At 35.4% G+C, this 15,478-nt stretch overlaps 1 protein-coding gene across 7 annotated transcripts in view; it reads right to left on the bottom strand.

The window, feature by feature from the left end:
• Positions 1-15,478, bottom strand: part of LOC131801636 (hillarin) — a 104,506-nt gene that overhangs the window by 76,722 nt on the left and 12,306 nt on the right. Inside the window, exon 2 of one of the 7 annotated variants that reach the window (XM_059120498.1) lies at positions 13,164-13,223. The exons of the other annotated variants lie outside the window; for them this stretch is intronic. The gene's annotated coding sequence lies outside the window, so the exon portion shown is untranslated. The remainder of the gene's footprint in view (positions 1-13,163; positions 13,224-15,478) is intronic. 7 annotated transcript variants of the gene reach the window in all.

Here is a 15,478-nt window from a genome sequence, read left to right as displayed (position 1 = left end):
AATTGTTTCAAATTTGGTATTTGAAGTTCCAAATGGATACTACACCCTAAGATAGAAAATTGTCTGTGCAAGTCTATGTCTTCGTATAGCTCCCATATAACGGTACCTTCCGATATTCGGTATTTTGATGATTTTAGCGACATTATTCACGGGAATTGTTTCAAATCTGGTATTTGAAGTTCCAAATGGATACTACACCCTAAGAAAGAAAATTGTCTTTGCAGGTCCACGTCTTCGTATAGCCCCAATATAACGGTACCTCCCTATATTCGGTATTTTGATGATTTTAGCGACGTTATTCACCGGAATTGTTTCAAATTTGGTATTTGAAGTTCCAAATGGATACTACATCCTAAGACTGAAAATTGTCTGTGCAGGTCCACGTCTTCGTATAGCCCCCATATAACGGCACCTCGCTATGTTCGGTATTTTGATAATTTTGGCGACATTATTAACCGGAATTGTTTGTGCGGGTCCAGTTTCGAATTTGAATATGGTAATGGCTTATGACAAACAATGCATATGTATGTCCACGTCGTATAGACCCCAATGTGACGGCTATATTCGGTATTTTTAAAATTTTAACAGAATTTTTTAAGGATTTTATTTTTTGAAAATTTCCAAATTCGTTGCAAATGGTGGAGGGTATTAAAAGTTCGGCCCGGCCGAACTTACTGCTTTTTAACTTGTTTTTTTTAATTCACGATTATTGATTTTGGGTCCTCGAAAAAATATTCTTTAAAAATCCATGACTATTGTCCTGTCGGTTTTTGAAGAAATATTTTTTAAGAATCCACGAACAATGATCTGTGGGTCCGAGGAATTTGTGGTCCTTGAGAAAATATTTACCAAACATATACGATTATTAATCCAGTGGTCCTGAAAAAATGTTTAAGATAGTCTTTTGTCTGCATGCATGTCAAGTTCGAAGATGGGATATATCGGTCCACGATATTGTATAGCCCCCAGATAACGGTAATTAAATGATGTTAGTCACATTTTTCAGTGGTACTGCCTAAAAACCCACACAACGAGTTTGTTCTGATTACTTTACCACCTGAAAAAGATTTGTTTATATAGGACACGTACCATCGTGAACCCACAAGGGTACGGATGACTTAACGACATTTTCAATTGTTTCAAATTCCGTATTTAAAGTTCCTAATGGGTACTACATCATATGACAGTTATTGCTCATACAGGTTTACGTCTTCATAAAGCCCCCATATAGCGGTACCGCCCGAGATTCGGTATTTTGATGATTTTCACACATATTTCAATGGAATTGTCTGAAAAACCACACAAAGAATTACTTCTGACTATGAAATAAAATTGTTTATATAGGACACAATATCCTACCATCGGTGACCCACAGCGGTACCCCTACTACGACAGTTTCTTTAACGTCATTTTTACTGGAATTGTTCAAAATTTCGTATTTAAAGTTCCTAATGGCTACTTTATTCTATGACAGTTATTGATCATACAGGTTCACGTATTCGTATGGCCCCGTCATATAACTGTATTTGATAATTACAGGGGCATACACCGGAATTGTCTCAAATTTAAGTTCGTAATGGGTACTACAGCCTACGACAAAAATTACTTATGCAGGACCACGTCTTCGTTAGGCCCGTATAAACGGATTTCCTTTGAGCGGTATTTTCGACAGATTTTGTAGGCCCGTCCGAACTTAGCTGCTTTTTGCGTCTTAAATTAATAAAATAATTAAAATAATAATAAAAATTTTATTTTATAACAAAAGACTTAGAACACAAACTTGGCAATTGATTAATAACCCAACTAGGGGGTTTGTGTCTTAATTCTTTTTGCTTATCTTTAATGGCACACAACACCTGGAAATAGTTTGAAGAGATTATAACAAAAACTTGCATGACACAGTGACACGTTTAGCGTTATTTCAAAGCTTTGCATCAAAACAATGACAAATTTTGATTTTAATTAAGATTTTTTGTTATATCTCTTCAACAGGTAGCCATCCAAATGGAGAGGTTAGGGAGATGTCAAAAGAGTACAAAAAATCCGAAACGTTAAAAGTTTCTCATGGAATTTGCTTAGAAGCGAAACAAAAAAAAAGGCCACAGTCACAAAAAGTATCAAAACTTTAACAACAACCTAGCATTGTTTGTTTATTCTGCTATTGTAACAGAAAAACAGACAGACATCCATACAAGACGATTCCAATGAGGTTTGTTTTATTTATTTTGTTTTGTCTGAGTGTTTTTTTTCTCCTCTATGCCAGAAGAGAAATAACCCCAAAAGCCCAACTCTCAAACAAGTTCTTCGTAGATAGCCAAAATAAAACCGACACATTCGAACAGCAAAGAGAAAACAATGAAAGCCAGTCTTGGAACACACAAAAACAAGATACAACATTTTTGCACACAACAACAGCAAGAGATACATATGTAAAAAATAAAGAAAAACAAAAGCAGACATAGATGAAGAATGGGGAAGTAACAAAATATCATCACACAAAAGGAAAGATATTTGAAACTTCAAAAATAGAAAAAAAACGAACGAACAAAAACAAAATAGTATATAACCGCACCGAACCAAACCACCCAAAAAGTATGCGGTTGTTATGCCATCACACAAACACACATACGGCAAGATATGGGCTATGAATCTCATAGCGACATAGTTTGTAAGGAATGACATTGTACTGGAAATGTTACTCTGCGATTTTGGGCTACAGAGGTAAGAGCTAGGTGGTGGTAAAGTTAAAAAGAGGTATCTGTTTTTTGGGGGGAATATTCTAATGTTAAACGAGAAAACAGAAAAACTTGATTTTTTTTGGTATTTATAAACAAATATTTGGTTAAGTGAGAGCTGGTATTTTTCGGCATGGCCAAGAAATATGAAAGAGGTAAGATCCATGCATAGACACAAGGTGTTAATAAAAAACGTGTTTATTTCATTTGATTTGTCATTGTCATGGGATAGAAAACCTGAATGAATTTTGGGGAGGAAATCGTGTTAATTATTTTGGTTTGCATATGCGATAAGAGGTATCATCTCAAGGGCTATATAGGAAAATATGAAAACTATTTTGCAAAAGTTTTAAGATGTTGTTACGAAAATAATAACATGACTGTAGATCTGGTAGAAAAAATAACCTTAAAAATCGAAAATAAAAAATAACCTAAAAACAAACATACTTTGAAGAATTATTATTGAACAAGTAAAAAAGCTGTACGTTTGGGCGGACCGAACCTCCACCATTTGGAACAAATTTGGCAATTCTCAAAAACAATAAAATCCCTTAAAAATTTTGTTAAAATCTTAAAAATACCAAATGTAGCTGTCATGTTAGGGTCTAAACGACGACGTGAACCTGCATAGGCAACTTTTGTCATAAACCATTACAATATTCAAATGTGAAACTTAAAAAGAAAATCATTAAAATACCGAATATCTGGAGGCGCCGTTATATTGGAGCTATACAAAGACGTGGACCTGTACAGATAATCTCCTATCATAGACTGTAGCATCTATTACGAATATCAAATACCAAATTTGAAAGAATTGCGGTGAATAATGTCGCTAACATCAACAAAGTACCGAATAGCAAGAGGTACCGTTATGGGGGGACTATACGAAAACGTGGACCTGAACAAAAAATCTCTTGTCATAGGCTGCTGCATCCATTTCGAACTTCAAATACTAAATTTGAAACAATTCCGATGAATATTGTCGCTAAAATCATCAAAATACCGAATATCGGGAGGCACCGTTATATGGGGGCTATACCAAAACATGACCCATTTTCAATACCAAAAGTCCTGCAGACATAATATACATTTGAGTAAAATGTTATCAAACTACTTCAGTTCGTTCGTTCCACAGACGGACGAACATCGCTAAATCGACATAGAATTTTATGCTGATGAAGAATATATTTACTTTGTGGAGTCTAAAATGTTTATTTCGAGGTGTTACAAACGGAATGACAAACTTTGTATACCCTCCATACTATGGTGGAGGATATAAAGATGAATATAATTCTTGTACACATTGGGATTATATTCTCGCATATAGCGCTATTACTATTAAAACTAACTAAAAATCCTGGAGGGTAGTTCTGCTTTTCCTTTGGAAAAATAAACTTTAAAAAGTTTTTGAGTAACAACTCTCTTCAAACTTGCAATTGTCGGAGATTTCTTCTTGAAAAAAAAATTTAAAAAGGCAAACAATTTCGGAAATAGCATCTAATTTTAGAATAACTTTAGATTTCTTCGAATTGGTCATCTTTGGCACGAATTATGGCCTTTAAACGGCCAATGAAACCATCACACGCTGCCCGAATGTTGCTCTGCGGTATTTTGGCCGATTCCGGCAAAGCGCTTGCTTGAGGTGATCGACACTTTGGTATTTTTTAGTGCCACAAAAACAAACATACCTTTCTTTCTAAAATACTCCAGACACAATAGTCCATCGGATTGGTCTCCAGAGATTTTGGTGGCCATTGTGCGCTGAAAGTGAAGCGTGAAACCTCACTTTGTAACAATTCTTGGTGGCGCGTTCTGAGTTCGATGGTGCTGAGTCCTGTTGGAATGTCCTAGGTCTGCGGCCAACATGTTTGCCCAAGGGCTTAACACACCCTCTACAATATTTTCGCGATAATATTCGGCATTCATTCTAATGCCACGGTCGGTTAATATGAGCGGAGAGCGACCATCGGCTATTATGGCGGCCCACACCAACACCATGGACGGCGCTTGAGTTCTGGTGGCCAACCGAAGGTGCACATTTCCAGCTGACCTCTTTGGCAAGTAAACACGATCATTTTGTTTGTTGACACACTGCTGGACAACAAATGTTTTCTCATCGGAGAAAACCAAATTCGGCAATTCACCACTTTCGGTCAAGCGAAGAAACTCTTTAGCTCTTTTTAGTATATTTTCTTTCTGTTGCGGTGTAAGTTATTATTTTTTTTACGGGATTTTTGAGAAATTGCTGAGAAATATCAAAATCAGATCAGAAAGAAACTAACATCATTTTCATTATACAGATTTTTTTTGCTATATATCCGACATCTTGAACGTCAGCATCAATGTAACGGTCAGAAGTGATCTATTTGTGTATTTGTGATTTCTTTCGCGCTTTTAATAGAAAATTTGGGATATTTTAAACAAAAGTTATGGTCCATTTCACTATCCAATATTTGATCATCCAAATTTGTAGTCTTCTGTCCTGTCTTAAACTTTTACACCATCCAAAATTGCATCGTTCGGTCTATAAGTGTGAACTGCAAAGCAACTGCAAAATCAGTCAAAAAATATTTTGCGATTATCTCTTATATGTTTTATAATGTCACGATTATAGACCTGTATATCCTTAAAACAATATCCCCTAAAAATTAATGATTGGTTGAAAAAATATTCCTTCAAGTCCACGATTATTGGTCTGTGGATCATTGCAAAATTATTCTTCAAAATTCAGGGCTATTTTTCTACGAGTCCTTAAAAAATATTCTTTGAAAATCCACAATTATTGGCCAGTGGATCCTTGTAAAATTATTCTTTAAAAATCAATGATTATCGGACCATTGATCCCTGAAAAAATATTCTTTATAACCTCAAGATTAATATTTTGTGGATATTCTTCAAAAGTCCAGAGATTTTGGTTTGTAAGTCCTTAAAAAAATTTTGTCCGTAATTTTTTTTTAAATCCTCGATAATTGGACTTTTAATCCTTTTTCAAAATACAACCATTATTGGGCTCTGAATCCTTTAAAAATGTTCTTCAAATTTTGGAAAGGTCATGATTATTGGTAAGTGAGTCTCTCAAAAACTATTTGTTAAAAATCCCTGATTATTGATCTGTGGATCTTCTGAAAATATCCGTAAAATCCATTTATTTGCGGTTACTTGAATAAATTGTCTTAAAAATTCGGCGATTGTTGGTTTGTGAATCCTTAAAAAGTTTTCTTGAAAAGTCAATTAGTATTGGTCTGTGGATCTGATGGTTTATTGGTCTCTAAATCCTTGAAAAACAAATTTTCTTTAAAGGACCAGATTATTGGTCCGCGGTACTTTGAAAATTTTTTCGTTAAAAGACCATTATTGAAGGTCTGTGGGTCCTTAAGTCAAATTCATAAAAAATGCATGGTTATTGTATTGGAGATTCCTAAAAAATATTATTTAAAAGTCCACGTCTATGTTACCAAAGAGGTGAATTTCTTTAATATCCCCGTCTTCATGTTGTTCTCAATTTCTAAAAAAAAAACAACCTGTACAGTTGAATTTTGTCATACTCCACTTCAAAATCACATTCCCAGTATCTCGAAACACTATGGTCTACAATATCAATCACATAAATTTCATTTTTATAAAAATCGATGGAGATAAATCGAGGGAGTGGCTGGTTAATCGAAAAAGAGCTTTTTGGCAACGATGCTGATGGTGGTGATTATGATGACGAATTGATTAATTTGCTGTGGCTTTTGTGAGAAGAGGTCAACTTGAAAAACTTTACTTTTACTCTTACTCTCACTTTTGGCGCGGCATGTGTGTGTGCCGGTTTGGCATTTGTGTTTCTGCAAAACAAAAGACTTAAGACACAAACCTGTATGAAAAGAATTTATTAACTGTTCGATGATTGTGTTGATTGTGTTGATAATGTGGCATACGTTGTTAATTTTATGTCGGTCTTTCCAATTGGGGTTTCTTATGATGTTTTACTTTTATTTGAATGGTTCCAATAGAAAAGGGGACAAACAAAGAGAGAAATAATTTTCGGTATCTACGAATGGGGGCTAACGAGAATTGGGAACTATTTTTTCTTTAAATTAAAACGAGTGAAAAAGTATCAGTCGGTTTTGTCGACAGATGTAAATGAAAAATTTTGGAAAATGTTAAAATTTGATGATTATTAAATACAGTCGACTAATTTACTAAATACAGTCGACCGATGTATTCCATTTTTATACTTCATCTAATACAGGATGAGATGAAAAAACTGCAACCAATTTCAGACTGTGTGTCATTTCTAAGCCACTCGTTCGACAGCTGTTAAAATTATTCCAGTGACAGCTCATTATATTGTTTACAAGCGTACAAAAGCATTTTGGTGAGAATTTTCCGTGATGGAAAACCCACAAGTGGCTATCGTTAGAGCACTCCAGCATTTAAATGTGAATAAATTTTTTTGTCCCGTACCATCGCTCGTTACCGTGAAACTGGTAGCATAGCCCTACGTCAACATCAGCAGAAATGGTTCGAAAAGTGAAGAAGCGACTTGATCGAAACCCGCGTCGCAGTGGCCGAAAAATGGCTCGTGAACTGAACATATCGCAACATTCTATTCAGCAAATATTGAAAAATGAGCTCGGGGTAAAGCCATTAAAATGGCAAAAAGTACAGGAACTTACACCGCAACAGAATGAAAATAGACTCAAAAGACCCGCTTGGCCGAATTTGTCAAATTTGATTTTCTCCGATGAGAAAACAATCGTTGTCCAGCAGTAAACAAACAAAATAATCGTGTTTACTTGCCAAAAAAGTCAGCTGAAAATGTGCACCTTCGGTTGGGCACCAGAACTCAAGCGCCGGCCATAGTGATGGTGTGGGCCGCCATAACAGCCGATGGTCGCTCTCCGCTCGTATTAATCGACCGTGGCATCTGAATAAATGCCGAATATTATCGCGAAAATATTCTGGAGGGTGTATTAAAGCCTAGCGCAGGCAACCATTTTGGCCGGAGACCTTTTATATTCCAACAGGACTCAGCACCATCGCACTCAGCACACGCCACCCAAGAATGGTTACAAAATGAGGTTCCTCGCTTCATTTCCAGTGCACAATGGCCAACAAAATCTCCGGATACTAATACGTTGGACTATTGTGTCTGGAGTATTTTGGAAATCAAGGTTGGCACTAAAAACGCCAAAGTGTCGATCACCTCAAGCAAACGCTTTGCCAGGAATAGACCAAAATACCGCAGAGAAACATTTGGACAGCGTTTGACGGTTTCATTGACCATTTGAAGGCCATAATTCGTGCAATAGATGACCAATTCTAGCAAATCTAAACATATTCTAAAATTTGATTCTATTTCCGATATTCTTTGCTTTCATTCAATAAAATTAAGAAAAAACAAGTACAGGTTTACCCATATTCGACGGACCTTTGGGCCCTTTGGGCTCATTCCAATCGACGAGGCTCGTCCGCAGGCAACATTCTTTGCGTCAATTGAATTTTGTACGGGAACAAATGCAAATCAATGCGAATAATCCGTTGTAAAGTGGACCGAGCCATGCCCAACTGCTGAGAACGGCGTTTTTGGGATGTTCTTGGGGACCTCTCAACACTGGCTCGTACGGCAGCGATATTCTCGGCCGATCACCTTGGTCGACTTTTATATGGCCTCTTCGGATTAGAAAGAGCCTTACCAGTCGAAAATTTTTCGTATAAACGCTTAATGGTGTTCTTAGAAGGCGCACTTCTCACATTTTTTAATGTTTTAAAAGCACGTTGAGTTTTCACAATTGACTTCTTGTAAATTTCAACTATTTCAGAGCGCTCCCGTGGCGTTTATTGGTTCATGGTAAAAATCTGCTTGGACTGACGCTTCAAACGCGGTATGTCATTAAGCGATGTGACATCTCTGTCAAAAGTTATGGCGTTGCCAGATGGGTCCGTCGAATATGGGCAACCCTGTAAAAGAACTGTAAGTTCGGCCGGGCCGAACTGTGAATACCCTCCACCATTTGGAACGAATTTGGCAATTCTCAAAAACAATAAAATCCGTTAAAAATGCTGTTAAAATCTTAAAAATACCGAATGTAGCTATTATATTAGGGTCTATACGACGACACGAACCTTCGTATGTAACATTTGTCATAAGCCATTTCAATATTCAAATGCGAAACTTAAAAAAATCGGTTATAATATCAATATCAAAATACCGAATATCTGAAGGGACCGTTATATGGCGGCTATACGCAGATGTGGACCTGCACTGACAATTTTCTGTCGTAGGCTGTAGTATCCATAACGAACTTCAAATATCAAAATTGAAACAATTCTGGTGAAAAATGTCCCTAAAATCATTAAAATACCGAATATTGGGAGATACCGTCATATGGGGGCTCTACGAAGACGTGAACCTGCACAGACAATTTTCTGTCTTAGGCTGTAGTATCATTTATGAACTTCAAATGTCAAATTTGAAACAATTCCGTTGAATAAATTCGCTAAAATCATCAAAGTACTGAATATCGGGTGGTAACGTTATAGAGGGGTTATACCAAATCGTGGATCTACATAGCCCATTTTCAACACCAAAAGTCCTGCAGACATAACATACATTTGAGCAAAATTTTATCAATCTACTTCAATTCGTTCGGAAGCTAGAGTGATTTCCACAGACGGACGGACATCGCCAAATCGACATAGAATTTTATGCTGATCAAGAATATATATACTTTGTGGGGTCCTTGTATATACCCTCTTTACCCATATGGCTGAGGGTATAAATATCAAAGTAGATGCACCAAATGTCAATGTTCACAAAAGGAAAAGTTTTTGGAGATGTTTAGCGTCCTATAATTTTAACAATTTTGTCGTGTTAACAAGTTTTATCGAAATCAAAAATATAACAGTGCTGGCATTTTTGTTTTGGAATATTATAATAATATTTTGTTGTTGCAAAATAATAAGGCTTAATCCTATAATTTTAGTTTTTATGAAAAAAAAAGTATTTTTATATATGAAGAAAGATGTTAATGTTTACCAGGGCTGTAAGCTTAGCTACTTTGCAACAACGGAAAAAAATATATATTACCACATTATAAATTCTGACGAATATTTCTATTTTTTTTTTAATTTTTTAACCAATTCTCAATATTTTTCCCCTAGAACTCTCCTAGAAAGAAAATATTATCCAAAATATTTTTCTCATCTCATTTAGGTTATTTGCTTCATGTGCACCGAAAATGATTTTGTAATAACTGCCCTAATGAGGTTTGTTACTGCCACCATTTTTGCCACTCGAATTTCATGACTTGAACACATATCACGTTTTACGTTTTAAGCCATCGGTATGGGATTTAGTTTACGTTTAAATTACAGTAATTTGGCTAATTAACACTCATAAAAAATAGTTAACTCATATTGTCAACAATAGAACAAATATCCACACCGAAATGACATCAACAATTGTTTGCATTCAATAAAGATTTTGAGAGTGTGATTTCAACTCCCATACCGTGAACTATTCACGACAACAGCAACAACAACAAAACAAAAATTGCAAAACGAAAAAAAAAACAACTTGTTAATTATTTGTCATAAAACAAGTTTTTTGTTTTGTTGTTTTTTTTTTCGCAGCATAAAATCTTTGCTAAATGTTTCATTAAAATTTCAAAACTATTAGCATTTTGTAATAGTGTGTGAGTGTGTGTGTGTGTTGGAGTCTAGAACAAACAATCGTTTAATGCAGCTATGAGAAATATTGCACAGACAGGCGAAAAGTATTGGGGCGATCATTTAATGGGTTAAGGTAATTCAGTTCATTTGCAAGGCAAAAATGCAATGTTGTTGGGAAATTTTGTCGATTATTAATGAAAATTTATTTAAAATTTTGCTGTGATGGCGTGGAATATGCAATGGTTGGAGCATATCTGCGTGGCAGAGAGGAGTTTGCAAATAAATCAAAGGTTGTAAATCTGTGGGAAATGTTGGTTCTTGGAAAAAATGTAAAAAATCCACGATTGTATATTTCGATGATGATCAGTGGGTTCTTGAAAACATATTCTTTAAAAATCCACGTTTGCAGATCTGTTAGTATGGTAAACAGTATTGCTTAAAATCCCCTTATTGTCTATCGTCTATGAACAATAATTTTTTAAACGTGTTTGGACAATAGATCCTGTAAAAAAACAATATTTGAAAATCCACGAATATTGATGTGAGGGTCTTTGATTTTATCTCCAAGAATATTGGCCTGTATGTTCTTTCAAAACCTTCTTAAAAAAATCCAAGACTTTTTTCAGTAGATCCTGATACAAATATTCTTGGAAAATCAATGAATATTGAGCTCTAGACGCTTGAAAGAGTCATCTTTGGGCTATAGACCCTTAAGAAAATATTCTTAAAAGTCCAAAATTACACAGTGTAAAAAAACAGGGGGAATTCCTCACATTATGGAAATAGAGCTAAACAAATTAAAAAGTATCAGTCGGTTCTGCCGACAGACGTATACCCTCAGCCAATGTTCGATTTTTTAAATATATTTTAACTTCTGTTATGATTATTCAAACTCTTGTCCCTCTATGGAGTGGAGTTTGAAGGAATGGGCCAATATTAAAAATATTGAAAAAATATTGAAAATTGTGACCCTTTGTGGGTGACGTACAAGAAGGGGTTCGCAGCTATATGTCATCTTCACAGCAGATCTTGTGTTAGCAAAAATGTTTGTATGTGTGAAATTTAAAGAGAGTGGAAGGCTTATTTGGCTTGATTTGAGCGTTTGGTTTCTCGAAATCTTGAACCCTGTGGGGGAGGTACCTGAAGAAATGGTCCGATCTCTACCGCCTTAATAACAGATTCTGTGTTGATATAAATACAGGGTTGCCCATATTCGACGGACCCGTGACTCTTTGGGCCCATTCCAATCGACGAGGCTTGTCCGCAGACAACATTCTTTGTGTCAATTGAATTTTGTACGGAAACAAATGCAAATCAATGCGAATAATCCGTTTTAAAGTGGACCGAGCCATGCCCAACTGCTGAGAACGGCGTTTTTTTGGAATGTTCTTGGGGACCTCTCAACACTGGCTCGTACGGCAGCGATATTCTCGGCCGATCGCCTTGGTCGACTTTTATATGGTCTCTTCGGATTAGAAAGAGCCTTACCAGTCGAAAATTTTTCGTATAAACGCTTAATGGTGTTCTTAGAAGGCGCACTTCTCACATTTTTTAATGTTTTAAAAGCACGTTGAGTTTTCATAATTGACTTCTTGTAAATTTCAACTATTTCAGAGCGCTCCCGTGGCGTTTATTGGTTCATGGTAAAAATCTGCTTGGACTGACGCTTCAAACGCGGTATGTCATTAAGCGATGTGACATCTCTGTCAAAAGTTATGGCGTTGCCAGATGGGTCCGTCGAATATGGGCAACCCTGTATTCAGATGTGCCAAGTCTGAATGAAATCGGTGTTTAATTTCGCGTTTTATGAGCTCCATGGATATCCAAAATGTTGACCCTTTGTGGGGAGGGTACCAGAAGGAGTGGACCGATATATTCTATTTTAACAGCAGACCTTGGTTTAGTAAAATTAATGGGATGTGTGAAATTTGAATACTATCGGACTCCTACATCACATTTTATAAGAGTTTTGACCCTTTGTAGGGGAGGTACTTGATAGAGTTGATCGATATTGTTCATTTTCGCACTGACGCAAATATTCGGAATTGCAAAGTTGAAGTAAAATCGGATTATCTTTTCTCTTTCTGTGCAGAACATATATTTTTTGAAAATTTCTACTTTTTGTGGGGGAGGTACCAAAAGGAGTGGACCGATATTGCCCATCTCCGAACTCGATCTAAGTTTGACAAAAATATTATGATGTACCAAGTTTGGACCAAATCGGATACTCCCTTCGAGAGTTATCGAGCGCACCAGCCAAACAGACGGACAGAGGGACGGACATCGCTAGATCGACTCCAAATGTCCTGAAACGGATTTGGTCCAAAGAGACCTGGGATCTAAGATCGTTAATTCGACTAGGCAAGTTTTGACCCTATCAAATGATATATACCCTCTCTAGCTCTATGACTGAGGGTATAAAAAGAGACGTATATCGGCGTTTTGAATGTTTTCATCGAAAAGTAACCAAAATAGTGGGGCAAGTTCATCCATTTCAAACTTTTGGAAATTTTCGGATTAAGGATCCTTGGAATCCGTGCATTTGATGTATATTATGCGGAATCGTAGTCAAAATATTCTACAAAATTATTTGCCAAACAATTCTAGAAGACGTCAAGAGTCTAAATTTTACCTAAAGGCCATATATAAAAAACACATTTTAGTTTTAACTAGTACTTTTTATGATTTTGTGCAAAAACCTCCAATAAAGCATAATTTTAGCAAGATAACATCAAAGACAATTCTTCATCAAATTTTACTATAAATTACCAAACAAACGAAATCTCTATTTCCACTGTATGAAAAAAATATGTTTGCATCAATTTCCCCCTGAAAGTAACATAAAATTTCGTTTTAGACGAAAGTTGTCAAAAAAAAGACATATTCCACACAACATTTCACTATAAATCTCAGAATGAACTATATATCTAGGTACAATAGTTCTTTTGAATACTGCTTTCAAAATTTATATACTAAAAGTGAAAATTATGTCTTTGTTTTTTTTACTGTTAATCTAACACGTATCCGATCCGAGTCAAAATCTCCCTTTATTCTACATTATTTTGGGGAAGTGTCAAAGTAAGAATTATTCTAGATCAATTTTCAGTGAGAATCTCCGAACAAAGAAAATTTGTATATTTAATATGTACCACAAAGAAAAGGCATACATTTTTGTTAATAAAAAATGTTCTTTATTTCTCAAAAATTTGGCAGTTTTTATACCCTACACCACAAGGTGGTCAGGGTATTATGTCTTTGTGCATTTATTTGTAACAGGCAGAAGGAAACGAGATAGACCCATAGTTTATTTTGATGATCTGCATAGAATCACATTCTGAGTCGATTTATGCATGTCCGTCCGTCCGTCTGTCCATGTATTTTTGTAAACAAAGTACAGGTCGCATTTATTTTATAGATGAAATTTAGCAAAGATCTTTTGTTTGGCGCAAGGACGAACTCTATTAAAATTGGAGATAATCGGTCAAAATTTAGATATAGCTCCCATATATCTTCGTCCGATTTGCCTTTTATTGTGCACCAAACGTGTAATATCAGCCCGAATTGTATGGAATTTTGCATATACACCCAAATTGGGCCTGAAAATATGTATGCCAAATTTGATCGAAATCGATTCAGATATAGCTATAGCTCCCACATATATTGTTCATCCGATTTGTTATTTTTGTCCACCGCCGCCGTAATATGCACTATGCAACAACAATATTTGGGGAAATATATCAAATACAGCTCAGAAATATCTTTGTCAAATTTTATCGAGATCGGTTCAGATTTGGATATAGCTCCCATATATATCTTTATCCGATTTCAAATTAATTGTGCACCAAATGGGCAATACAATTCCGAATTTAAAAGATACAAATGCTTCGGCATATTTAGTCCTTTGAACTTTAAATTATAATTATAATCATAACGTGTATGATTGAATTCTCCCATAAAAACTTTTAATTGTTATGTGGAACTCTACTTAATTAGCAAAGTGGTGTAGGGTATCATAAAATCGGCCCCGCCCGACTTTAAGACTTTCTTTACTGATTCTTAATTCACTGCAATTTTTTTATAATTTGACTATACAATAGTGGTTCTGGAAAATGCCAAATGGAATTGATAGTACTCGTTTTGGGATCAAAACCTCAATGGAGTTTTGAGTTCTTTGGACAAATTTTGTTAAGGCCCTTAAATAATTTTGACACAATACAAAGGAACCCCATATAGTATGAGATATATTTCTCTATATTTAGGATAGGGCTTTGAAATTTGGTAGAGATGGTTGGAGTACATCCTAAATAATTGGTAAAGAATATAAATCATATCGGTCCACTTTTTGCAATAGTCTCCTTTTAAGAATAACTCCGTTTTTTGCAATATTGCCAAAGACAGTATATACCCAAAATGCACGGATTCGGAGGAATTTTAACTCGAAAATTTCCAAAATTGTGGAAATAAAAACCTGCTCCCTCACTAGAAAAATAAAATTATTCACAAAAAAATACAAAGGAACTGAAAACTATTCTTAAATAAACAGGCATATTCACTTTCAACAACTTCCAGACTTCGTTTAAAAAAGAAAAAAAAAGAAATTTCATTGAGAACCAGAAGCATAATTTCACTTATTCTTTTAGTTGTATTTTAAATAAAAGTGACCAAAAACCACTTCAAACCACTTCACAGCCACAAAAAGTTGTTACAAATCCGGTTAGATTAAAACAACAAACGACTTGTTTGTCCGGCTCAATTTCTATTAAAAACAAAAATCTAACACAAACTAAAAACGACGTAAAGCAAAAGAACATTATTATGGCCATCCGAATCAATAGCCACAAATTAAATAAAAACAACTAAGTTTTGTTTTTGTTTGTTAATAACTGGATTAAACAAATCTTAAGCTTTGGCGGTTTGTGAAATCACCACATTGGTTATCGGTGGCACAACTGCCAACCAACGGTTCGTGTGCCACTTTTTGGAAGAGACATAAATGTCTTCATTTTATTGCATTGATCTTTTGATTTGTATGCCGGTTTGGATCTTGCGATGATGGCGATGATCTGTGCAAAAGCGTTACTTAT

Source organism: Musca domestica, unplaced genomic scaffold (genome assembly GCF_030504385.1).
Source record: "Musca domestica strain aabys unplaced genomic scaffold, Musca_domestica.polishedcontigs.V.1.1 17, whole genome shotgun sequence".
Taxonomy (NCBI): Eukaryota; Metazoa; Arthropoda; class Insecta; order Diptera; family Muscidae; genus Musca; species Musca domestica.
Note: the sequence above shows the minus strand (reverse complement) of the source record. Positions and strands in the feature narration are given on the sequence as shown.